This window comes from Mustela putorius, unplaced genomic scaffold (genome assembly GCF_011764305.1).
Source record: "Mustela putorius furo isolate JIRA1106 unplaced genomic scaffold, ASM1176430v1.1 tig00000680_pilon_pilon_pilon, whole genome shotgun sequence".
NCBI lineage: Eukaryota > Metazoa > Chordata > Mammalia > Carnivora > Mustelidae > Mustela > Mustela putorius.
In genome coordinates, this window is record NW_025421442.1 from 369,833 (window position 1) to 395,516 (window position 25,684).

Here is a 25,684-nt window from a genome sequence, read left to right on the forward strand (position 1 = left end):
TTCATCAAATTCAGCTGCCCCTCAGTGGTCAAATCTGACCCCAGTATTGCCTTCAAACACTATTGCCTTCCAACAAAAAAGCATCTCTGTATTAGACACATGCATACAAAGACAAATGATTACAATTAAACACATAGCAAATTTCTAGAATAAGACCACTGTTGGAGGCAGCTAACAGTCGTTAATACCATAAAAAGTAAGAAATAGAGGATGAGTTGAAGAAACGACTACTGAAATGCAGAATTAACCCCAAACTATTACACAAAGAGCCACCCATCTTCTACTGGAAATGTGCTTTAAGTTCACAGCATCTCTGTTTGCTTAAGAGTTGCAGAACACCATTGATGGTCAACATAGCCATATTTTCTTAAGGACAGTTGTAGAGTATTTTAAGTGATATTAGCAAATTGCTGAATAGCATCATGCATGACTCATTTTAAAAACATGTGCACAGGGGCACCTGGGTGGCTCAGTGGGTTAAGCCTCTGCCTTCAGCTCAGGTCATGATCTCAGGGTCCTGGGATCAAGCCCCGCATCAGGCTCTTTGCTCAACGGGGAGCCTGCTTCCTCCTCTCTGCCTGCTTCTCTGCCTACTTGTGATCTCTGTCTGTCCAATAAATAAATAAAATCTTTAAAAAAAAAAACAAGTGCACAACTGAGAGTGTTGTGTATGTGTGTGCGCACAATTCAGTGTGTGCTGTGTGTGTGCACAAGTGAGTGTGGTGTGTGTGTGTGTGCATGAGTGAGTGTGTTATGTGTGTATGTGTGTGTGGCGCACAAGCCACTTTTTAAAGTGGGCTGAGAATTCTGGATAGCTGCAAGGAACTGTTAATTGTATAAAGAGATGTTGAAATAGACTTGGACATTTGATTGAGAAGATATCACCTTGGCCACAGTTACAATCAGATTAAACCTTGATAAGATTCCAAGTGGGCTCAAGAAGATATTACCAAGGCAGAAGTATGGAAACGGTGCTTTGAATGAAACACAGAGATCCACTTTCCCTAGTGTGCTCTTATGAATGGCAAACTCTTCTCTCTTAAATTCAGTTTCTTCTCTGTATCATTTTGCATACACAAAATCTTTTTAGTAGAAAGCCCTGGAATGAGAAGCTTGTTGAATACCTCATTTGACTAAGCAGAGAATGTGGTGACTACATCTTATAAATAATTGAAAAGCCATTTCTGATAAACTTAGTGAAAACAGAAATAACAGATGTGACCTAGTAAAAACATTGTCTGAAAGCTTGGGTGCATAGATACTGATTGTCATAATTTAAAACTCATTAAATCCAAATGATAAACAGTGAACTTCTTCTTGAAGTTCAACCTTGCTTCCCAATTCAAAATGGTGAATTAAACACATATGTGTATATGTGGTTTTCCCCCCTCATTTTCTTCTCAGTTTCCTATTGAAATGACAGAGATGATGGACAGAAAAATCCAGTCTGTAAGTGGGATGGCAATTGTGGTACTTATGAATTCCTGGTACCCTGGGGATTTTGTAGCCAGATGATTGGAGGACACAGTTGACACAGGAGACAGACCCTGTCCTCTTCCCCCAACCCTAACACAGCCCCCATGCTTGAGCAATGGGGGTGGATTGTGCTAACGGGGAAGGGAAGGAACCATGACAGTATTAGAAAACTGATTTTAGAAGGTCATTGCATCACGACCTTTGCTCTCTTCAGTCCTGGCATAAATGTCAAAAGAGGTATTTATAAGAAACCCAGAAAGCAAGCCAACCTATAGATAGCCGAGTAAGAAATGAGCCAAGCCCAGAAAATTTGAGCTAATCCTCAGTCTTCTGGCTCAGGACACACTAAGGGATGCATGTTCAAGCCTTGGGTTTGGGGTGCTTTGTTGTTGCAGCAATAGCTTATTCATACAGAATTCTGGATTCTTCACTGAACTCAGTGATCCCAGAGGCCTGAGCAGTTTGTCTTCAGGAACCTCTGTGGATCCTCTCAGAGGAGTCCTATTTGACTTTCTAGAATATCCAAGATGTGTGAGCACACTGGGGCTTGTGCTCATGTTAGAACATGCAAGGACATTCAAGGGAAACGCAACTAGTGAACGGAATCCATTGAAATAAACAGACTCCCATGAAAAATCCAGCTCAGTTTGCTTAAAAATGTATTGACAATGGGCTAATGTCAGATTGTTAAAAATAACATCAATGGTTATTTGATCTCAAATGAATTGTTCATTTGTAGCCTTTATTTTATGCCCAAATTACAAATGTGTCTTAAAAAACTGTGACTCAAAGAGAAAACAAACCAATTCTTAGTTTAAGGATCAGATCTTTCAGTGTGACAACTGCTGTAAGCAATGCATTTTACTTGCGCTAGATGTCCAGGAACTGGGCACAAGCCCATGTTCTCAATTTTTCTTTCCCTAACTCATGTTAATTAAGTTTAAACTGTCTTGACATCTACGTTTGGGGACTCAAGTTTATGGCTCAAGCCAACTTTTCAAAAATTGTAATTTTCCCTTGGCTATGAGATTTCTTAATCTTTCATGACTGACACTTTTCCTAATATAGAGCCCAGGCATTGTAGGTCCTTACTAAATCTATTCTAACTGCACATATTTATTTCTGTATTTTATATTAAATATCTTATAGGAGCTAAGTGTAGAGGACAGCCCTGTGTATCCAGCCACAGCAGAATAATTCAGTTTATTTGATCTGTTCATGCCATCAGTTGCAGTAAAGGCGAAATATAGACAGTCCTTTCTGAAACTAATTAGCGTACAACTCAAAAATATTTCTACCACATCACTGTGGAATACCAATTTACATTATAAGACATAAGAGTAGCTCTTCAGCTCTTGATTTTCTAGGAAAAAATGAGGGAAAAATGCCACAGCTGCCCTTTCAAGAGTTTGCATGTTGGGAGTAAGCCAGCCTGAGAGGCTCACGTCCTGCCCCTGGAAGGGATCACAGGGATAGGGAGGGCCGGTGCTCCCCAGAGAACTGCTTCCAGGGATAGCACCTGTCCGTAACGGAACTGTTCCAGGACAACATGACCTCAAGGCCCTAGTTTTCCCTCGTGGGAAATGCATCACTTCTCAGGAGAGAATCCTGTATCCCAGTGCCCTGAGGGACAGGTGACCTTTCTGTTTCCCTTTTCCAAGTCAGGAATCCGTGTCCCAAGGATCTAGTGCTCAGAGACACACAGAGACTGGCTTCCAGGGCACCAGTCTCCTCAGACTCTGCTGCCCGGCACCTGGTGGCTAGTAAAGGGTCTGCAGGAGACGTCTGAAATAGAAAGGTCCTTTCTTGAATAGAAGGGCCCATTAAACACATATCAGAAACAATAATGTCTTTCAATAAAGTTTCTGTTTACTGGCTAAATGACAGAGGTAGAAGCAGAAAAGATATTGTAGTAAAGTTCTCATATTTCCTCTCATACGATGATTTTTTAACACAAATTTCCTATTTTCTATATTGAAAATACGTGACTTTTCTGTATTCAGTTCCTTTGAAACCTGTCTCTACTTCAGTTGTGCGGAGAGAGGCTTTCTCCCTGTCTTGGCATTTATACTTTCTGCTTTTCTGGGTGAAATATGCCCACTTGGCTCCTTGGTGTCCTTTGAATGTCCTCTTATTCATACCGTGTCTTGTACTTAGACAACAACAATCGTCACACAAAGGATGAGAATCTGACAAATGTAAGGCAGGCATATAAAACACAAGATAGTGTCTGCTCTACGACGGGTGCAGAAGTGGCCAATTTTCCTTACAGTTTTCCGGAATTTAGGGCAAAGAGGAGTCGGAGCTGTGTGGCTGACCTGTGATGTGACCAGGTCCTCAGGTGCTGGGCTCTCAAGTAAATGCCCTCTGTGGGGACCTCACAGAATGGACCCTGAGTATGATACTGAGCAACATTTTAAACGATTAAGTGTACTCATGGGGTTGTTTCCTTTCCTTCCCTTTCCTTTTGTCATTGGACAAATCTGCTTTGTGTTCACGAGGTTCATAAAACACCCCTCCAAGTCAGGTGATGGCAATAATAATGCAAAGCTAAATACTAGAAAAAGCAGATCTCTATGGGGCCAAAGTAACAGGTTCCTGTTTAAGCTCGCCCTTCACCCTGCTTAATGGAAAACAAATGATCAGATGCAGAGAAATAGCTGAATTTTACATCCTCTAGACCACCCTGAGCAATTAATTATTCTTTTCAATCAAATTTCATTTTGTTCAGAACAAGAGTGACTCCACAGTCAAGGGCCCTGGGAAGAATGTGGCATGCTGGTGCTCTGTCCTACAGCAGGGGGGGATGTGACCAGATGACTCAGCAGGCGGCCAAGCTCAGGGAAGGACAAGGTCCTCTTATGAGAGGTGACACCAGGGAAGGGCTCAGATCTGTGCATGAGTGGTCCCCCAGGAACCTGCGGGTAGAGTCTCATCAGAGCAGAATCACGGTCGTGTGTCCCGGGGCTAGCCCCTAGGACCAGTCCTCCCAGACACAGCCACATGCGGGAGAACAAACATATAGTTATGAGGCTTCCCATAAAACTTCATGGAAGCAATGAAACTCTCTAGTTTATCCAGAATTAAATGTACGTAATCATTGCCTGCATCAGACTTTGGATTTTGGGGATCATAAAGTCCACACAAGCACAGAAACATAAAGAGCAGGCACATGCAGGAGAATCTAGTGTTGCTCGAATGTCCGGCCAGACAGGGCCAAAGAAGGCCATTAGACACAAACAGATTCCCCTTAAGCCTGTGATTCCAGCTATTTCACAATGAAAAGTCCTTCAGCAGTTGTAAAATAGAGAACAGACAGAAGAGTCAAGACAGGGGTCTTTAAAGTGGAAAATACCCCGTTGTGACAGTCTTCTTTTTTCTCATTTTTCTATGGATGAAGTTTATCCGTATTTTGATCTTTTTTTTGTCACTGTATTGGAGTGTAATAAGCCTTGCAGAAGGTGAGTTAGATGCCTGTGGTGAACCTGCTGTTTTGGGTGAGGATTTCCCCAAATCGTGTGCTGAATGGAACCAGATTCTTCAGATACATGATCATGTAATGACAGGCTTTCATACTAGATTTCCATTCAAACCATTTCATAAAAAGATATTTTATTCTCAATAAAGCTTCATTTTCTTAAAATAGTCACAAAAATTCCTGCTGCCTACTACATCTGGCTAAAACTAACAACCATTCCCTAAATTCAGAAGCTCACCAAAATCCTTATCAATGAATTGTTCTCATCTTGCTAGACTCTCAAACTGAGAAGTTGAATTAGGTGACAAGTCTGTAGTCTGAACACTTTGAAGACATGAAATCTGACTTCTTGGTTGTGGTTTGGAAGTGTACAGCATTGATCTCCCACGCCTCCCAGAGCAGTAGAGACAATGACAATGTCTCTACTCCTCCCAGAGCAGTAGAGACAATGACAATGTCTCTACTCCTCCCAGAGCAGTAGAGACAAGGTTTCATGGAGGGCACTCTTCCTCCCCCTAATCTCCTTGCCCCATGTGTCAAGTCAGACTCTAGGTCCAACTGTGGCTCAAGACAGATGAGTCAGGTAACTTTGGCTCATGTATAGGACATGGGCTCCTGTACCATATCACCCAGGCATAATCAGCTCCAGCAGGGTATGGACTGTGTCTGTGATAACCAGCCCTCCTTCCCCAGGAGCCAAAACAAAACAGCTGAACAACTGAACAATATTTAACACTTAAAAAACTCTGTGGAGTCCTCTAATGAAAACCAGGCATGTAGCTCCCAGGCACAAACATAACCTACTGGACTTAATGAGTCAATTCTCTCAAAGAACTTTAATAACTTGTGAATTCAAAGCTGCTATTCCAGAGAAACTATTGCCCAGGTCTTGGTTATGAAGCTCTCTGGTTTCCATGAGCGCAAGCAACTCTGAGTCTCGTTCCCCACAATGTGATTCTCTGGCTTCCAGTTGCCAAACAGGCGAAGAAAGAAACTTGAAATGAGTAGCTCAGACCATGCATATACAGGGCAACCGATGGGGTGTAGCCGCTGTGGGGTATGTGAAATCTGGCTGCGCAGCGATCGTCCTGGTGGTGTGGGAGAGACCACAGTCTGTGCTGTTGGAAACGACTTTCCAGTTTTGAGGTGAACTGTTTCTACAGCTGACCTTCCAAAGTTAATTTATATAACTTGCATCACCTTTTCCATGAAAATAATTTCTAATACATATAGAGTTTAAATAGTAAATAACAATATTTTAATTTTCAGTAAATACTAGATTCACATGTTCAAAAACAAATGAAAGATGAAGAAATGATGCACATTGCATTGTTCTTGAATCATACCAGGTCCATGAGCTCCCGACCCCGGGGGAACACGGTGTGCTCCCTGTGCCCCATGCAGCTCCTCTCCCGTGCCCCGTCCTCCCCAGGGCAGGCTCCTGGGTGTACACTGATGGCTAGGTCCCGACAGGAAGGCTCAGGGTTGCACCCACCGTGCAGTTTGCCAGACGTTGACTTCTAGTGACTCCGTGCCTGGGTTCTGGAAGTGACGGGATTATCCCTTTGTCTCCATTTCTGTTCACAGTGACTGGAGAGGGACTCAGGGACCAGAGATGAAAGCCCCTGAGGGACTTGGTGGAGATCTGGCTGGTGGAACCTGCTCCTGGGCACTCGCTTGGGGCTCTCTGAGTGTCTCCAAGGACGAGCACACTCCTTGCCTTAAATGATGAGGCCTCAGCGTATCATTTCTTCCCTGTCCATGTTTGCTGTTCCAGGAAACATTTCTTGGAGGATTTATTTATTTATTTTTAGAGAGAGTGAGCAAGGGTGAGTGGTGCCGTGGGGTGATGGGAGAGGGAGAGAACCACAAGCAGACTCCCACTGAGCGTGGACTGTGACACAGGGCTCTATCTCATGACCCCAAGATCATGACCGGGGCTGAAACAGACTTGGAGGTCCAACAGACTAGCCACCCAGGTGCCCCAGGAAGTGTGTTCTCTTCTTTAGCCATTAATATTGTTCTTACTAATTATCTCCAGGGCTTCCCTAGGCTACGTGGGAGCACTTATAGAAACGCTATACTTTCCTACACCAGTCTCTCAAATGTCCTAAAGGGCAATATTTACGAATGTAAACATGACAATTTTTGTTCTTCGGTTGAAGAGTCTTTGATATTTACCAAAGTAAAACATTATTTGCCATCTTAAAAGTGGGGAAGTGAAAAAGCCAGAGGTTTAATAACACAGAGCCTAAGAGTTTCGTCTGCAAACTCAGACTGCTCAGGTTTGAGACTGGATTGTACTCTGGGGCTTACTAAATGCATGACCCTGGCAAGTCACTGACCTCCACCTCCTGGTGATTGTCACCACGCCTGCCCCACAGAGCGGCTATGAAGATCAGGTCAAAGGAAGGAGCCCTCTCATGTGCTCAAGGCAAAGCAGGCTCCCAGGGACAGATTCGTGACCTCCGGGTGCTGACGACTGCATGTTTTCATGCTACCACATAAAGCATCAGCAAGTGTCTGATGATAGAGAACTCCAGAAGGAAATCTTTGTGGACTTTAAGAGGTCTGAATATTTTAAAGACACTAATTCATTCATTCTTGGATCAGTTACTGGATCCCAGCTCTGTGCTAAGCATTGCCTTTAATGCGAGCACTCCATAAACACAAATAAATAAAAATTTAAAAGACAACACCCAAATACGAGTGCTGGACTTGAGTTGTGGAAGTGGGAGATGGCAGGTGATCAGAAGACGGGCTCCTGAAGATCCTGGACAGGGACAGCCCCCAGGGAAGGTTCCTACAGGGCAGCCTGGGGGCACAAAGCTGTGGGCAAGAGCCATCTGCAGACAGTCCTTGGAATGGGTGGGAAGAGTGAACCCCGGGTGCCCTCCCTGCTGCCATTCAAAGTCACCACCCCACCCGCCCCTCAGTTAAGGAGCTTCCAGTCGGACACGACTGTTAGAGGAGCCTGGAGACTCGCCAGGCTCCCCTCGCTGTCACATTTACTGGTACACAACACAGCGGGCAATGGGGATGGTGACCCGTGCCCCCTGGAGAGCAGAGACTCTGAAAACCCACGTTGTAAGATGCTGGGGCACCACAGGAAAGCCCCTGCCGCATTAAAAGGGGCCGGATAGAACTGTCTGGAAAATGGGCTACACACAATAAAATTACATCTTTATTAGACTCTGGGAGGATTGGGGTTGAAAAGAAAGCAGTTATTACCAATAGGAATCCGAGAGCTATCCCAACTGCCACTGTGGTTTCAGGGGTGTTTTGCACACCTCAATACTGATCAAGTGTAGTGTGTCATGTGTTATTATATCTCAATTAAACCTCAACAAGATGGTCAAAAATGAAGCTCTGTTCTATTAAGTCATCTGTAGAATTTGGGCTCATAGAGAGAGCATAACTTTTCTAACTAGTTTATGGCTTTGTTCATAGATTAAAATAGTTGGAATGTTTTGTGATTTGATTGAAATTTCATGTATTTAGAACCATGTGCACCAGAATTATTTCCACATATTAGGCAGCTCTTTTTTTCTCAGAATTCAATGGGGAAGATGTTTAGACATTTCATGCTGAGTCAATAAACACCACTGAAACATTTGATAGTATTTAATCTTATTTTAGCTTGAAAACTTTGGGTATTTAAAATTATTTAATGTTTCAAAATCAATAATAAATTACAGATGAAGAAACACTATGTTCTCCACGTTCTGAGCAGCATCAGATTTCCTCAGTACTTTGACTGTACCTATGGTTTACAATGACCTTTTCTGGTTGACCTGACTCTGCTGATTGTTTAACAAATACTTATGAAATATCAATTATGTACAAAATGCTACAGACACAGGGATGAGAAAAGATACACCCCTAACCTCCTGGGGCATATACAATTCAGATATTAAAAGGAAGTGACACTGGTTCTGTATCTAAAGAGCCTGGAAATCATCCCTTCATCCTCCTAGCAAGCTTGAAGCTGGACACAGTCACACCGTCAGTTCTTCCCCACTGGGTCTATAGATTTAATGTATTTCCAGACAAAATCTCAGCAAGTTATTTTGTAGGTATCCACAAACTGATTCTAAAATTTATACAAATTGGCAGAAAGCCCAGAATGGATGACACAATACTGATGGAGAGGAACAGGTTGCAGGACTGACACTATCCGAGTTCAAGTCTACTACAAGGCTACAGTACTCAGGACAATGTCATTCTGGGAAAAGAACAGGCAAACAAATCAAAGGAACAGAACAGAGAGCCCAAAAAGAGACCTTCATAAGCACAGTCAATGGACCTTTGACCAAGGAACAAAGGCAAAACCCAGTGGAGCAAAGATGATTTCTTTAACAAATGGTGGGCATCCACACACAAAAAGGGATTCTGAACACAGGCCCATCCCCTTCACAAAAATTAACTCTGAATGGATCATAGACCTAAATGTAAATGTGAAACTGCGAAACTCCTAGAAGATCGCAACAAGAAAACCTCGTACACACAGACAGCAAACCCTTATTACACTACAGATGAGGAGTGACTGTCACACAGGTCTATGGATGCAGCGCTCCAGCAGGGGGATGTCGATCATGGGGAGGCTGGGGGGCTGTGGGGACTGGGGATCTACAGGAAACCTCAGTTCCCTCCCCGCAGCGGTGCTTTGAGCCAGAAACTGCTCTAAAATGTAGGTTTTAATTTAAAAAATGCAATGACACAAATAGATGTGTATTTGCATGTTATGACAAATGCTGTCAAGGAAAAACTCCAGTACTCAAGGACTTTTTCCTGAAGGTGATCACACTCTAGGCAAAGAGCCAGAGAAGTGCATTTCCTGAAGCTGGAGCTCACGGGCCAAAGCTGGGGCGTGAAGAGTCTGGTGGCATTACAGGACCGGAGAGACCAGATCCCGATTGAGACGAATTGTCATTTTTTGCAAAAGCACAAGCACTTAAGCTGTTTCTGAAATCCTGACATTTGCTCCTGCTCAGTGTACGAGCCATGGGCATTGTGCAAGCAAGCGGTTGTAGCTTCATTCATCCTGAATTCTGGACTGTTTGCCTTCGCCAAGGAGGCAGCTGCTAGGTGCTCCCAGAATCATTGTTTTCAAGATGGGCTCTTCATTAGTAACTGAAGACTTCTTAATAACTGAAGGTAAGTGTCTCGTAACCAGGTCGTTGAGCCTTAATGAATTTCCACAACCACATTGTGGAGGATTTTGAATCTACATTACTCCTTCCCTATAATCTCGAAGTCATTCTCTGGTTTATGAACACGTCGAAGGCTTCTCATAACTGCCTCAGCTCACAGCTCGCCAACTGCACACTTCTTTTTAGACATCTCGGGCTCATTTGATTCTTGAGTTGTTCTCACATCTGTTCTGCAAAGGAAGTACCATCTCTTCATTTCAAAACATAAAATAAAACAAACTTTAAGAAAGAATCGGAAGCTGTAGCTGATGACAGATGACACGTGAAGGGACCAGAGGTTAATTTCCTTTGGACTGTCCAGGAGGAGTCTAAGGCTCTCCCTTCAATGCAGGCCAGACACGACGCGTGCTGCCATGTGCTGTGCTTACGTAGGAAAGGGCGAGGGGGTCAGAGTGCCCCCGTAGACATGAATAACTTTTTTTAAAAGATCATTAGATTGTCTTAATATATTTCCAAAAAAGTCTTCCATTAGATAACACAAGCAGGAAAGCATATCATAATGGCAATTAATCATAATAAGCAGGAAAGTGTATCAAGCAATCTCCTGAATGATGACAAGAAGTTTTTCGGACAGCCTGGCTTACCGCTGATTAAATCATGAATAGTCTAGATAGCGTGTAGAAGGAGACATCCCCCTTCCCTTTACTGCAGCTCAGTTCTTGCTAGAAAAGCTCCGCTGACTTGAAATCTTTCAGATGCGTTTTGAATGGCTCTGGGTTAACAAGTGTGGGGTCTGTGGCAGGACAGGAGCACGAGGCAGTGTGACTGGTGTGCCCCCTTGGCCTCAGCCGAGCAGAGGCTGACAGCTGCTCTGTCAACAGCTAAGGGTGAAGGGTTACGAACTTCCCCTTCCCACGAGCACAGGCAGAAACCCAGATGGAAAGACCAACAAAGCTAATAAAGTTTTGGGAGGTGTGCCTAAAGGCAGCTCATCATGTGTGTTAACAAAGCTGTAGCAAAAGTCATTGCAGGATTTTAAATTCTGTAACATTGTAATTCCATGGGTTAGTCTGTTAAACAACATTTGTATTCGTTACCTACTGCCCTGCAGTGAATCGCCACAGACTCGGGGGCACACATGTATTAGGTCACAATTTCTGGGGGAGCCCCAACCCAGCTGGGCTAGGCTCTCTGCAAGGCTGCAAGACACAAGTGGGGCTAGTGCTCTCCCCGGGACTCTGGGCTGAGCTAGGAAGGGTCTGCATCCAGGCTCAGTCTGTCTGCAGGCAGAATTCACTCACTCCTTCACGGTTGTAGGAATGGGATCCCATTTTCATGGTGGCTGTAAGCCAGAAATGCTGGCAGGCTGATGGCTAGAGTTTGCCTCAATTGCTCGAGGCCACGGCCAGTTCTTTGCTCTGTGGGATCCATAATAATGCTGTCTGCTTCATCAGAACCCACAGCAGAAGGAATGTGAGTCTCTTAATGAGATGAGTCACAATCCTATGTATGGATATCACAACGGGGAGTCACACATTCCCATCACCTTTGCCGTATACTGTGGATTATTAGCAAGTGACAGGTCCCAACCTCGGGAAAGTGGGTAAGGAATACCAGAAGGATGTGACCACCAGGAGGCAGGGGTGGGGGGTGTAGGACACACCTTTAGAGTCTGTCTGCCTCAGCTAACAGTGACTTTTCCTTAAGGGTGAACACAATAATCACGAAGGTTTCGTCCATCATCTGAAGTTGCATGGGCCATTATCGGGTTTCTTGTCCAATACTGCAGCCCCAAGCCACACATGAATATCTACATTTAAATTTAATTAGCTGTAATTAAAGGCTTGGTTATCTGATCACACCAGTCACAGTTCAAGGGCTCAATGGTCACGTGGAGTAGTGGTTAACATATTCAACAGCCCGGATGACAAAATATTTCCATCATCACAGTAATTTCTATGGGAACCTGTGGTCTAGAGTGACTTTCACGTTGGTCTATATTGTTTACAGTTCTGGACAGATGACACTACTTTTCACAAATTATAAAGATTCTTTATATTTTATATTTTGTGTTAGATCTCTCTAGATAGTTGTTTTTTGACATATAGTTCAGAATGAAATTTTCTATCCAATTTAAGTATATAATATAATAACTCTAAAATAATGAGAAAAAATAAAAATACGTATTTTTTTAAAATAACAAAACACCACCAGCTCTGCACTGTTAGCATATTTGGGTAGAAGGATTAGAAATTCTGTAATATTGTAATTCCAAGTAGATAAAGTTGAATCCCGTCGATTTTCCATCAGCATCACAAACATACATAAACACATACTCAAATATTTCCTTCCCTCCCTCTCTCCTTCCCTTTCTTCTCCTCTTTTTGCCTTCCCTCCACCCCTACAGAAATACTTATGCAAGACCTACCGTAAGCCAAGCTCTGTTGCAGCTTGGGATACATCAAAGAACCAAAGGTGCATTCTAGTGATGAGTAAAATATTTTCTGAAACTCAATCTCTTCCCTACAAGATTGTGATGGGAAGGGGGTTGGGATTATGGACATTGGGGAGGGTATGTGATTTGGTGAGTGCTGTGAAGTGTGTAAACCTGGTGATTCACAGACCTGTACCCCTGGGGATAAAAATATATGTTTATAAAAAATAAAAAAGTAAAAAGTAAAAAAAAAAAAAAAAAGATTGTGATGGGAAATGACCAAATAGAATAGAGCAGAGTTCCTTCGCCTGCGTCCTTTTCAGCTTCCAGATAGGCACGTCCCCATGCATGGGAGGAACTCTTCCAGCCTATTCTTGATGCTGCCTGGCCTTGCCCAACTGGGGAGACTCCTAGGGCACAGTTAAACCTCATTTCTAATGCTGTCCTTATAATAAACAAGCAGAACAAAAACCCAGTTAAAACAAGCAAAGAAATAAACAAAAATGAGGTAACACCTAAAGAGAGTCAATTTCTCAAGCTCGAACATCTCACGAAGTCAATGATGTGAAAGTTCTCCAACTTCACCATTATGTCCCTAACTTCAGATCTGAATGATCATCAAGAATCACACAAAGCCCATTAGCAGTTGGTCCCTCACATTGCTAGAATTACCAGGAATATTCCAAAGTATATTGTCAGTTCAGTTATTTTTAAATGTTTCCTGCTGTCTTAGGATTTTTTTTTTTTTAATGAATTGAAACATAATTTTGAGCTATAGGGAAAGGCCGTTCCAGAATACAGATGCAGCCGCGCATCACTGAGAGATGGGAAAGGTCTTGATCATGAAGCATTCTGTAGCTCCTTTTTGCTTCTCTTGATTAACTGGTGAAATGTTCAATTAATTAAAAATGTTCAATTAATTAAAAATGTTCAATTAATTAAAAAAAATCAAGTCAAAATAATTTTACTTATAAGAATATTGATTAGGGGAATTATTATAAGCCTCCCCCAAAACACCTAATACTTAAATGAAATGTTCAATTCTGTGTAGCACATGACAACAAAATAAAAATACACCAGACAGGAGTAGATCACTGCATATGAATTTGATGATTTTCATAGCTTTAGTTATCATGTTTCTGGGTGAGGAAGAAAACTCTCTGAGGATAAACACTTTCTCTGTATTTGTCCCGATCCCACATAATAAAAGACATATCATTCTCATTTCTATGGAAACTTTCATTCTCAACATCCAGGATTGTTTTTTATCCACTACTTTCTGGTTAGGAATGAGTGCAATCCTATTAGATGCCCATGGCCCCCAATCAGATATGTGTGCCAATCAGTCAGACAAACACGCCCTGCAGGTAGACATGCGAGCCCTCCAGCTAGACACCTGTATCTGCCTATTGAATATGCATGTCCTCCACCAGACCAGCTCAGCCTTCTGTTAGAAACGCAAGCTCCCCAGTTAGAATGCTCCGTCCTCTGACTGTACACGATGGCCCCTCTGTTAGCTCTGCCTGCTCTCCAGTATGACAGACTCAGCGGCAGTTAGGTGCGTCCTCCTTCCTATGAAACTGGCACATGCTTCATGAAGCCAGACAAGTAAGCTGTGCAGCACACGCAGAGGCTCGAACGACCCCAGTAAAGGACTGAGGGTATCCCATGTCTTCAGATGGCTGCTGAGATCTTTTGAAGCCCTTCATCTGTCTGCCGAGACCTGTCAGAGGAAAAACTCCCCCGTGTGAGGGGGGCTCAGATTCTCCAGCAGCAGAAGACAGCAGGTGCGGGAGTTACGTCTTATGGGAAAAGTGAGCAGCTGCCTAGCTTGAAGAGGCTTGGTTGCCAAAAGGCAAAAAATGATGGGGGACGGGGGATAAAACCAAATAACCAAATAGCATTAGTCGGTGCTTGGAGCATTTAGTGGGAATGTCTGTTGGTTGCTGGCATGTAGGTGACATTTCTCCTGGGTGCCTCATTGTGACCTCTGCTCATCCTAGGAACTTTTGCTTTTGTGGGCCCCTTCCACAAGAGATACTAAAATTTATATTTTGTGATTATATGGATTTAAAGACTTATGTAATCAAGTCTGGACTACTTTTATTTTCCATGAATATCTGTTTATCTGTCAATTTTCCACAGAAGTTACCTCTATCAGATTCTTTGGGCTGTTGTGAAAAATAAGTAGTACAAAGTTGGTGGCTTCAAACATCAGAAATTCATTTGCATAATCCTGGAGACCAGAAGTCCAAAATCAGGGTGTTTGGTAAGCCCCCACTTCCTCCAAAGCCTTCAGAGCAGGGTCCTTCTTTGCTTTTTTTTTTTTTTTGGCTCCCAATGGCTCCTGGTGGCTCCTGGTGATTCCTGGTGGTTCCTTGATTTCCAGCACATCATCCTGATCTCTGCCTCTTTTTTCACAGGGCTTTCCTTCCCATCTTCGTGTGTTGTTTCTCTGTCTCTCATTGGATTTAGACCCTAACTTAAGCCGAGATGATCTCATCTCCATCCTGATCTTAATTACATTAACAAGGACTGTACCCAAATGAGGTCTCATTCTGAGGCTCTGGGTGGCCATGAATGGTGGAGAGACCCTGTTCTACCCCCAACACTGCACAAAAAAATACTTTTGACCTTGTGATTTTAGATGATGGAATTGTTATCTTTTCTGCGACTGTGCGAGAAAGGGGATGAAAGTCAAAATGGAAGCAAGACAGTAAAATTGTAATCATAAAGGAACTTGCACTTTTAATACACGACCTGCCACTGATGTAAATGAGTCCTGTTCATTTTGCCCATGGCCGGCTTTTTCATTCCGATGTTGTCGCCTCCACCTACCCTTCCCTTCCCTCTCGCTTTTCAGCCACCTCCATCCAACTCCGTTCGGAGACCTCCTCCATCTCGGCCACTTGTCCCCACCATTCTGTGGCCTTCATATGTCCAGGTCCCCCAGCTATGACCCGTTCTGAGTAGATGGGACTCCACTCCCTCCTGCCGAGCGCAGCGGTGGGAGGCGAGTGTGCCCTGGAGAGGTGGTTCCCATTGCTGACTGCCATGGGCTCACAGAACTCACAGAGGAACCTCCTAGGTCCACTTCACAGACTCTGATCACGTCATGTTTTCACACTTTGTGTCTCAGACCCAAGGGCAGAATAAGGATGTGTGTTAACACAGTTCCCATCACCAAGCAGACATTTTGCAAGTTGCCCAGTGTGATGTGTGTGTGCTTTTTATGTGTAAGACACCAAAAATGTTTCCTAGTGTAAACGTGAAAATTACGTGGAGAGCCTCTCTCTCTTTTTTCCACTCTCCCTTCTCTTCAGTATGTTTGGTACATCCAACCTGCCCACTGTGGTCAGTGACCCATGTCGTAGCCCCCTGAAGCCTGAGGTCCCACATGCTGTTTCACCTGGCCAGCTTCTGGGCACAGGAGCCATTCCTTTCTCTCCTCTCAAAATTCCTGTGTCCCATTTTCTTGCAGCCCGAGGAGATAATTAATGTGCTAGTGGCACCAAACCAACTGAATTCATGTCAGTGTTGCTAGTAGCTTAATGTTCTTCTCCTCAAAAAGTATCTGCACTGTATTCACTTCACTTTTACATGGGTCATGGGGGGATTCTAGAAAGAATCACAACTCTAATATGTGAGTGAAACCTCACTGTGCACGCACACAGCAGACCCACACACAGACTCAGCAGACGTGCTGTCAAGCCTCCTCCTAAATAAACACAGTATCTACCATAACTTGCATGAAGTTTGTGATGGGCTGTATTCAGCAAGATAAAGAGGTTCTTGTTCAATGAATACCAATGTAAAGGGTCAGAATCATAATGCAGTCTTTTAGAAAAAACCCACAATGAATATTTATCTCTCAAATATTCACTTGCCTTCACATACTTCATAATTGACTATAAAGCAAAGTATAAGAAGGAAATGGATTGAAAGATGATTTAAAAAGAAAATATTAGCAGAGAAGCTCTGTTATCAGGGAAGAGGCTAATGTATATTGTCACTTTTTTGACAATTGGTCTTGAAGAATCAGATATTTTTAATAAGTTTCTCATTCCATCACACACAAAACATCTAGGGAAAAAATGTATTAGAGAAACCTAATACTAGCTCATGATTTGTGGCTTTGCCTTAGAAACTATCCTGATACAATGCGTAGCTTGTGTTTGCCTAATATCAGAATATAGGTAGAACTATGCACAGCCACACATAAATGCTCATCAATGTAAAGTGACATAAATCATCACTGGAGTAGACTACAGGGTGAGTGTCGAGTGATCTTACTTGAGTTGACCATTTGTTATGTGGTGGTAGAGCCTGTTAATCAATTTCTAATGGCGGGTAAGGCTGGCAAGTAGGATTCAGCAGGGATATTGTACACACCATATGTGTATTCATTGTATTATATGCATATGACATATATGTGGTATACATTGTATGTGTATATGTCAATGGAACAAACTACGAATCCAGGAGCAACCACATTTTCATATGGTAATTGGTATACGATGTAGGTTGCATAGAAAATCACAGGGAAAAAGATGGGTGGGCTTCATAGAACATGATGCCACCACAGCTGGTTTTCTATGTGGAAAAAAATAAAACTGAACCTCAACTTTACACACCCTTAAACAATAAAGTTCAGGCAGACAACATAAATAAGCATTAACAACAAAAGTTTAGAACTGTGAAAAACAACCCTCATCTAGAATTTGACCCACGTGTCGTCTTTCCTCCAACACAGATAGCCATCTGGAATTGAGTGTAAATAATTTCATTGTACTTCCTGGCACTGTATGAAGAATTAAGCCATGCTTACCCAAACGCTGTCACATTATTGTCAAAGCTACCTCCCGTAGGGTTTTCAGAACATATTAAAAAATTAAGAATGAAATACCTTGACATTTGAATCTGCTTGTCCTTAGCTTTGGAAACAGGGCAGGGTTGATAGAGACTGCAGCAAACAGGATCATCTGTTCTCCATACAGAGGTGGAAACACTTTCACCAGCGGTAAATTATTTGCTTTGGGGGATATTCACTTATTCATCAAATAAATATTTACCGAGTGAATTTTGTAAGTCACTTGCTTTCTGGGTCTTCAGAAAACACTGATCAAAACAGACTTGTCATCTTGGAGATGACCTTCCAGCGGAGAAAGGCAGGAAGTGAGCAAAGCCAGGCTATTCCACTCTTCAGTGCTGCCCGGGGCATGGAAAAGGCCATGGGAGTGAGCTTGCTGTTTTCCCTAAAATGGCTGGGGAAGTCCTTAATGGTAAGATAACCTTTGAGCAAAGAGGTGAGCCAAGGGGAGTGCAGTCTGTTCAGTATTCTGAGATCAGAGCATACTCAGGCCCTGTGTTTTTAGGCAAAGTCTGAAAATATTTAAATGGGTAAAATATTTTAAAACTTAGTTGGGCCAATGCAACATGGTTCTGGACAGAATGTGGTATTCACGGGTCATTTCCCAATCCCACCAGTGTGAACCATACCCAGGCCTTCTTCCACCTCCCCCCACAGGCTGGGAGCCCTATCTGCCAGCAACTCTGGGCTCTGAGTCTCCAGGCTGTCTGACATTGGGTCTTTATGAAGTCACCATCCCCTCTGGATCTGAGTCTTCTCATCTCAGAAGTAATAGGATTAAAGCCTAGCATGGCACAATGCTATGATTGTATGAATATTAACTATGACAAAAATGGGATAGCACAGTTGATTTTAAAAGGCATAACCTTTTTAGCAGGAGTATTTAATTCTGTAATTGAACGAAAAACATGGGGATGAAATCTCAAAGCAATAGCCATGTTTCTTCTACATCAGGTAACTATAAGCAGCCTCCTTCTCCTGGCTGGTGTAAACCCTTTCTTTGAAGGAGCAAACAGAGAATGATGGGCCTCAAAAGAACAGACCAGTTAGAAGACTAGAGAGGTGGAAACATGACATTCCTCCTCTAAGTTTTTATGCTTCTCAAGGTCACCGACACTTCTCCCCAAAGGCATCTGTCCTCAGCTGCTACCCAAGCAATGACTCCATCCCCAAGGCTCGTCCTCACCCTGGACAGGGTTAGACAGAGAACTCAGACCAGCAACTTCCCCATCACTGCACCATCTTATTATCTGCTCCTGCTAGTTTATTCTGAGTTAAAGACCGAAGAGCTCAACTACCATGTTGCCAGGCATGATTATTTATAGTAACAAATAAAATACTTCCTAAGTGTGAAGTTTGACCTTACTAAATAACATACAGCGCCAACCTCAAAATGACTGACTTAGGACAGCTTATTTTACCTCTCTTGGCCTCAGGTTCCTTACTTACATAATGCTAATAATTAATAAAAATAATAAGACCCCACCCCATAGAGTTGTTAATGTGAGTGAAGTGAATCTAAGTATCAAGTATGCTCAAAGCAGCACCTAGGCTATTTTAAGCAACCTATCAAGATCTGCTGTTATCAGGGCACCTGGGTGGCTCAGATGGTTGGGTGTCTGCCTTCAGCTCAGGTCATGATCCCAGGGTCCTGGGATCAGGCCCCACATCAGGCTCCCTGCTCAGAGGGGAACCTGCTTCTCCCTTTCCCTCTGCCTGCTGCTCTTCTTACTTGTGATCTCTCTCTATCTCTCTGTCCAATAAATAAATAAAATCTTAAAAATTTTTTCTTGTTATTATTTGAGACTGTATCTGTCCCCAAACTAGAAACCCTAGTGCTAGCCTTCACATTGCTCTTACATGTTTAAAGAAACCTCAAGAATCTGTTGGTTTAATGACTCCTGAATTGTCATTCACATGGGCTGACCTAAGTCACACTTTCATTCTGGGTATCTGAGCCCCTCATTCTGATGGAAAGATCACATGTCTACAGGATGGTTTCATAAATGAGCAGGATCAAAATGTTCAAAGAGCCTGCTCTGAGATTTGACTGCACAGACGATCTCAAAGGCAAGGAGTCTTGAATCAGCTTCAAGGAGCGAATGGCAGGCAGCTGGTGGAAAATCTTAAACAGAAGAGTTCGCAGAGCATAGTCCTTGTAGGGGGAGGGAGCAGGGAGCAACTGAATATGGCAGGTGGCCCATGAGACTGGGAAATCAAATCAGGGGTCTGGAGAGGCCCTGAAACATGCTTCAGTGCACAATCAAACCAGGGTCTCATTGGCCAAAGATAGCTTGTGAGCTGCGTCTGCATTAGGGTAGGTGTACGTATTCCAAACAGGCAAGAGCTTAGCTGAGCTTGGTGCTGGCCATCAGATGCGATGAAAGAGGAAATGTAAGAAAGCTAGAGCTTTGCTAAACAGAAGAAATAAATTGTATATTTATTCCAAATCCTGACCATTGGGCACCAGCATGCAAGCCGACATCTGATACCTGTTTATGCAACGCATGTGTTATCATAACGTGAGTAGATTAGGTGGTATGTTTGCCTTATAGCAAATCACCAAGTTTTATATTAGAGTGATATACTCGTAATGCTTTGCTTATCAAACCAGAAAATTCATCACACGAAGTCCATTTTTCACAACACGTCTGGATATTTTTTTCCTAGCAGCCAGCCCGGCCATGCAATTCCTTTCAGCATCACTGCCAAGCTTGGAAATCAGAGCATGCCCTCTGGGAACGCTGAATGCATCGTGGTAATGGCTTTCTAGGACTATTTGTTTTTCCAAAGTTGAAATGCTTGTTACAAAACTGTGTTATAGGACACTAAAGATGTTTATCTAAAACTGCACACAGTGGTTGTCCACATATATCCAGTATGAAAGCCCAGATGCTTTCCTTAAACAGTTCTTGAATAAAAAGCAAATGAGGGTTTAAGTTTAATATCAGGGCCTGATATTAAATGTATTATGTATGTTGTCACAGAGAATGGACTTTATTCCATAAATGTCTCCTGACACAGGAATGTAAATTTAAGGAAACTGTATTAATAAGTTGACATTTTCTTAATTTTTATTTTCCTGGAAGTGAGTTCCCTATATATGCAACTACTTTTCAATTAAAATATACAGCTTAGATTGGAAATAACCAATTAAGAGTTATGGATTTGTTTTCAGAATAAATCAACCCAGAACCCAATAAAACATGTTTTTACCTATAACAATATTTTTCTCCTTTGCTTTTTTCTAAGGTGCTTAATATGCAATTATTGAAATTTCTGCAACTTTGATTAGATAGAGAAACAGGTAGATGATAGAGATAGGTGATAGAGACAACTGAATGATAGAGAGTTAGGTGATAGATAGACGTTAGAGGGATGGATAGATGGAAGACAATGGTTGATACAGATAGAGAGATGATAGATAGATGATAGATAGATAGATAGATAGATAGATAGATAGATGATAGATAGATAGACAATGGTAGGTAGGTACCTGGAGAGACAACAGGTAGATCTATCTGTCATCTCCCATCACCTCTAACTGCCTACCGTGGAACTTCACCCAGTTGGTCTGAGGTCTCAGTTTGCTTGGAAGAGTAAGAACACCAGGAATGTCTCCAGAGGAAAGGAAGAGAGAGATACTAGGGAAGCTTCCAGCTCTTGCTCTATGGAATGCAACGGAAGAGCCCACAGGGCACTCCTGGGCACCTTGCTCCTGGGGACTAGGAGAGCTCGGCTCCGGAGCAGAGCCAGGTGGCAGCTCGTCAAACAAGCTCAGTGCCAAACTTCACCATGTCCTTTCACCTATAGTTTTAACTGGTTTCCATTTTTCCTTCTTAATAGTATCTTAAGGAACATTTGATTTGTCACTGCCCCCCTGACCCTGATTCTGGAGACTTAAGAATAGAAAGAGAGCTAGAGCCCTGAAATATATTCACAAGATTATTGAATAGGATGAACGCTTATGACTCTCTTTTTGTTAATATATTCTTTTTCATCAGAATGCATTCATATGATGCTCTTCCCACTCAAGAGTGTACTGAGGATACATATATACATAAAAGAAAGTGTTCTTTGAGGGGCGCCTGGGTGGCTCAGTGGGTTAAGCCGCTGCCTTCGGCTCAGGTCATGATCTCAGGGTCCTGGGATCGAGCCCCACATCAGGCTCTCTGCTCAGCAGGGAGCCTGCTTCCTCCTCTCTCTCTGCCTGCCTCTCTGCCTACTTGTGATCTCTGTCTGTCAAATGAATAAATAAAATCTTTAAAAAAAAAAAAAAAGAAAGTGTTCTTTGAGAATACATTCCTAATGTATACATTATCTGTGCGTAAGTCCTATAACAAGCATTTGTCAGTGAGGAGAATATATCCATGGAAAAACTCTCCTGAGAAGAAATCCTCTCATTCACGAACACATTCATGTGAATGCATTTCTCTTCTGTCCCATCAGCTTGTCTCATTTCAGCCTCCAGCTCCAGCATCAGGAGCTGCTACAAATAAAGTGGACATTCTTTAATGTGCTCTTAACCCAAAAATAAGTCAACCCCAAACAACAGAAAGAAACACATTCTGCCAAAGAATCATTCAACAGATTGACCCCATGGTGACCTGGTTTTGTCTGCTGGCCTGGGTATGAGCACGTGGGACCTGTCACTGCAGGCCTTCCCAGGGCTGGAAGAGATGGCCCCAAAGCACCCCGGGGACAGTTGGCCAGATGGAGAAGTGGCTAGGTCTCAGGAGTCTAAAACCAGCAAGAGGGAGAAGCAAACAGAATCAGGAAGGATCTAGGGCAGGCATCACCCAGGGACGTTCCCGAGTCCAAGAGCAGGCCCAAACTCTGGTGAAGCCCCTGACCACCAAGGCATCCAGTGACCAGGCCATGTCCAGGGCACATCCAAGGACACAGTGACCCCAGAGACCCCTCCCCATATTCACAGCCCCAGTAATCCAGGGAAGATCCACCTTCCTGCCTCAAACACCCACATGAGAAGAGGGAAGGAAACCGTCTTGAGTCCAAACATTACGGCATGGCCCTTGGCTCTCTGTAATCAGGAGCAGACCGGAGGTGGCTTGCTTTGGCCTTTCAGCTATAGACTCTGACCATTCAGTTTCTGATTTTTTGATTGGGCTGTTCAAAGGTGCTAACGTTTGGGTTTGCTGCCAAAATGCCTAGTGGAGGCTAAGATGACCGACCCATCAGTAGGAGACAGAGTAATGAGTTCATTCAGTGACCGACCACGCGGGCTCTTCTGGAAACCGGTCTGCTGTCTCCATGATGCCATGCAGCCCTCTAAACATGAGAGAAGTTTCTGGAAGCAGAGGATGAATTATTGCCTTTCCTGGTGCTTCCATTGTTGCATATTACAATTGCCCTGTTTCCTTCCAAGTCCAGGCCATGAACATATAAATGGATTTGTGATGATTGAATCACAGTAAATGATTTCATGCAGATTATCTGCCTAGTTGGAAGTTAAAACTGTCTTTTCCATCCCAGAGGAAGTCATCGATAGGCAGAGGCATGTTTTTAAACTGTTGACCTTGATATTTTCTTTCTTGTTGTGTTTCTTGGCCAAGATGTTTCTTGGAATTTGAGAGGGGAAAAAAGTCTTCGAGACGTGTTATTTAGCTTTATGTGATATAATGAAATTGCAAAGATGCTCTGAAAATTATATTAAAAAATATAAAAATAATGACGTGGATACCCGTACCCCGCACTGCCCTTCCCTGCACATTATCACCTGCTCAATGAGGCAATGTGCACATTTCCATGCAACTGTTAAACCATTAGTGCCTCGTGCCAAGGTCAGTGCTTTCTTGGAAAATATAAATGTCTATCGACACTATTGTCTTCCCTGCAAACTTGTTCCGTATTTGCAAAACATGGCTTATATGTGGTAATAAGAGTGTCAAGTAATCTGTGGTGGCAAGACTGGGCCCATGTGTCCGTCTGTGGTCAGATCAACCAGCAGGAAGTTCTCACTGTTGTGCATCTCTGTGTATCCTTTTTTATGTAAGGATACGACCCAGCAAGTCCCAGTTAAGTCTGGACTCGTAAATAGTTGAAATCACGCTGGGGGAGGTTCGCTTGAAATTTACTCTTATTTCTGTTCATGTTCAATAATTGCCATGTTATTTTTAAGAACTCCACATTCTTAGATGCTGTACAGCTGAAAATAGTCTACCTTGAAAGAAATCTTAACCACAGAAATTATATTTCTATTTCTATTATCTGTAGAAAAAGTACTCACTACTAAGTTTCTGACCAAAAACCTAAAACTGGTGTCTTTCCTCATTTTCCTGCAATTTAGAGGACACATCAGTATTGACACAAGTGCATAAAGCAATGCATACTCATGAGCCCATAACGTCTGTTAAAAATAAATCATTTCAAAATAAAATCAAAACCCACCTAGATATATGGCTGGTATTAAAAAAAATAAAAAAGGTATTTTCCTTAAGACTTGAATTTCTAAAAACAGTATCACAAGCTTGAGGTGTATCATGCTGCTTAACTGAACTCTGGTCACTGACATGAACGCACCATAAACAGAACATGGATGCGGCATGTTGAGGTCTCAGAGGCAGCTGATATGAATGCGTGGTGGTGGTGGTGGTGGGGTTTCTACCTGAGTTACCCATTCATTCACCACACAGCGTGCATTCCTAATGAAAGGAAGGCTCTTTATCTTCTTGCCTTAAACCCCATTTGTCTGTTCACTCCTTGACTGATGAACACAGCTATTTTCACTCCCTGTGACTATCCAGACTCAGTTCCAGTGTTTACACCCTTAGAATGCACCGACTAGAAAGGAATCCCAGGACCCCCTGCGGGGCTCAGTGGGTTAAGCATCTGTCTTTGGCTCAGATCATGACCTGGGGTCCTGGAGTGGACCCCAAGTCAGGGCCCCTGCTCAGCAGAGAGCTTGCTTCTCCCTCTGCCCCTGCCTCTCCCTCCCCTTGTTCTCTCTCTCAAGTAAATAAATATTTTTTTTTTAAAAAGGAGTTCCATCTAAAAAGAAGTATTTAATCTCCCTTTCTATGATATTCCCTTTCTTGAAAGGTAATTCTTTTTTTTTTTTTTAAGAAAGATATAATTCTCATAGAAACACAAAGTGAAAGGTGGCAGAGTTTTTATTCATCGCGTTAGTTAATGAGGGAGCTCGCAAGGTGTAATGACCAAAAGCATCCAAAGGACAAGCCATACAAAAGGCTACTAATAATGCTGAAAGAATGTGCTTAAGAGATGTGGACTAGGCGGCTTTCGTGCCAGGGGAGGGAAGTTGGTGGCATTTCCACCTGACACTCCTTTGCCATCTCTGCATGAGTGTTGTTTGCATGGCTTTGCAGTTATCTACAATTCACAGAATTGTGGAACAGCTCAAAGGCATTGAAAAGCAGGAGGTAGCACTAAAGGATGGGCCCTGAGAAAGCTCAGTTCAAAGTCCTTCATAATGTGTCTCTTTATTAATTATCATGTAAGCATACACAAATTACATCCTTTGGCTGCATAAACGGTGGGTCTAACCCGAAGTTAAGTCTCACTCAAATAAATGGGTATATGTGTGCTTAAGAGCCCTGCCAGAAGTTCAAGTGCAAACTCACCCTCGGAAGAAATATAGCTTCCACGCAGCGCACGATTCCAAGTTGGCACCTCTCTCTATTGCATTCTCTTTTAGGAACACTTTCATTACTAAGTGAAAATTACCATCTGGCAGGAGAGTAACCCCAAACCATGAAGCCTATCCTTAGGCAGAATGGTGAGGTAAAGGAAAACTACTTTATGTGATTAATTTTCTAGTTCAAAGATGGAGAGCTTACACTAATACATGTTTAGGGAAGTTACAGGTGGCATGCAAGTAAGTCTCACTCTTCCGATTGGATTAGATCATGTTAATTCACACACATTGAAATTCACCTGCATTTGTTGGTCTATCTATGGGATGCAAACCATCTCCTAGACATGCTCCCACTGTGGACCCTAAGTGTGCCTCCAGTTTTGCCGTGAACTGGATATGATGAACCATACCCTCATCCAGTTACCTTTAATGCGGTATATCTTTTCAAGCTCTGAAAATCCCCTAAACTGCAGCCCATAATGAGATGGCGGAGTTTACCATGTGGGTTCTCCAAAGCCATGGGGTTGATGAATATCTCTGAGTCCCCGCTAACCCACGTTTGAAATGGATTCAATTACAGACGCACCCTCTGGACTGCTGTGCCATTAAATGAGATCACCCACGTTAAAAGGTGAAAGGGGTTAGAACAAGTGTCCCC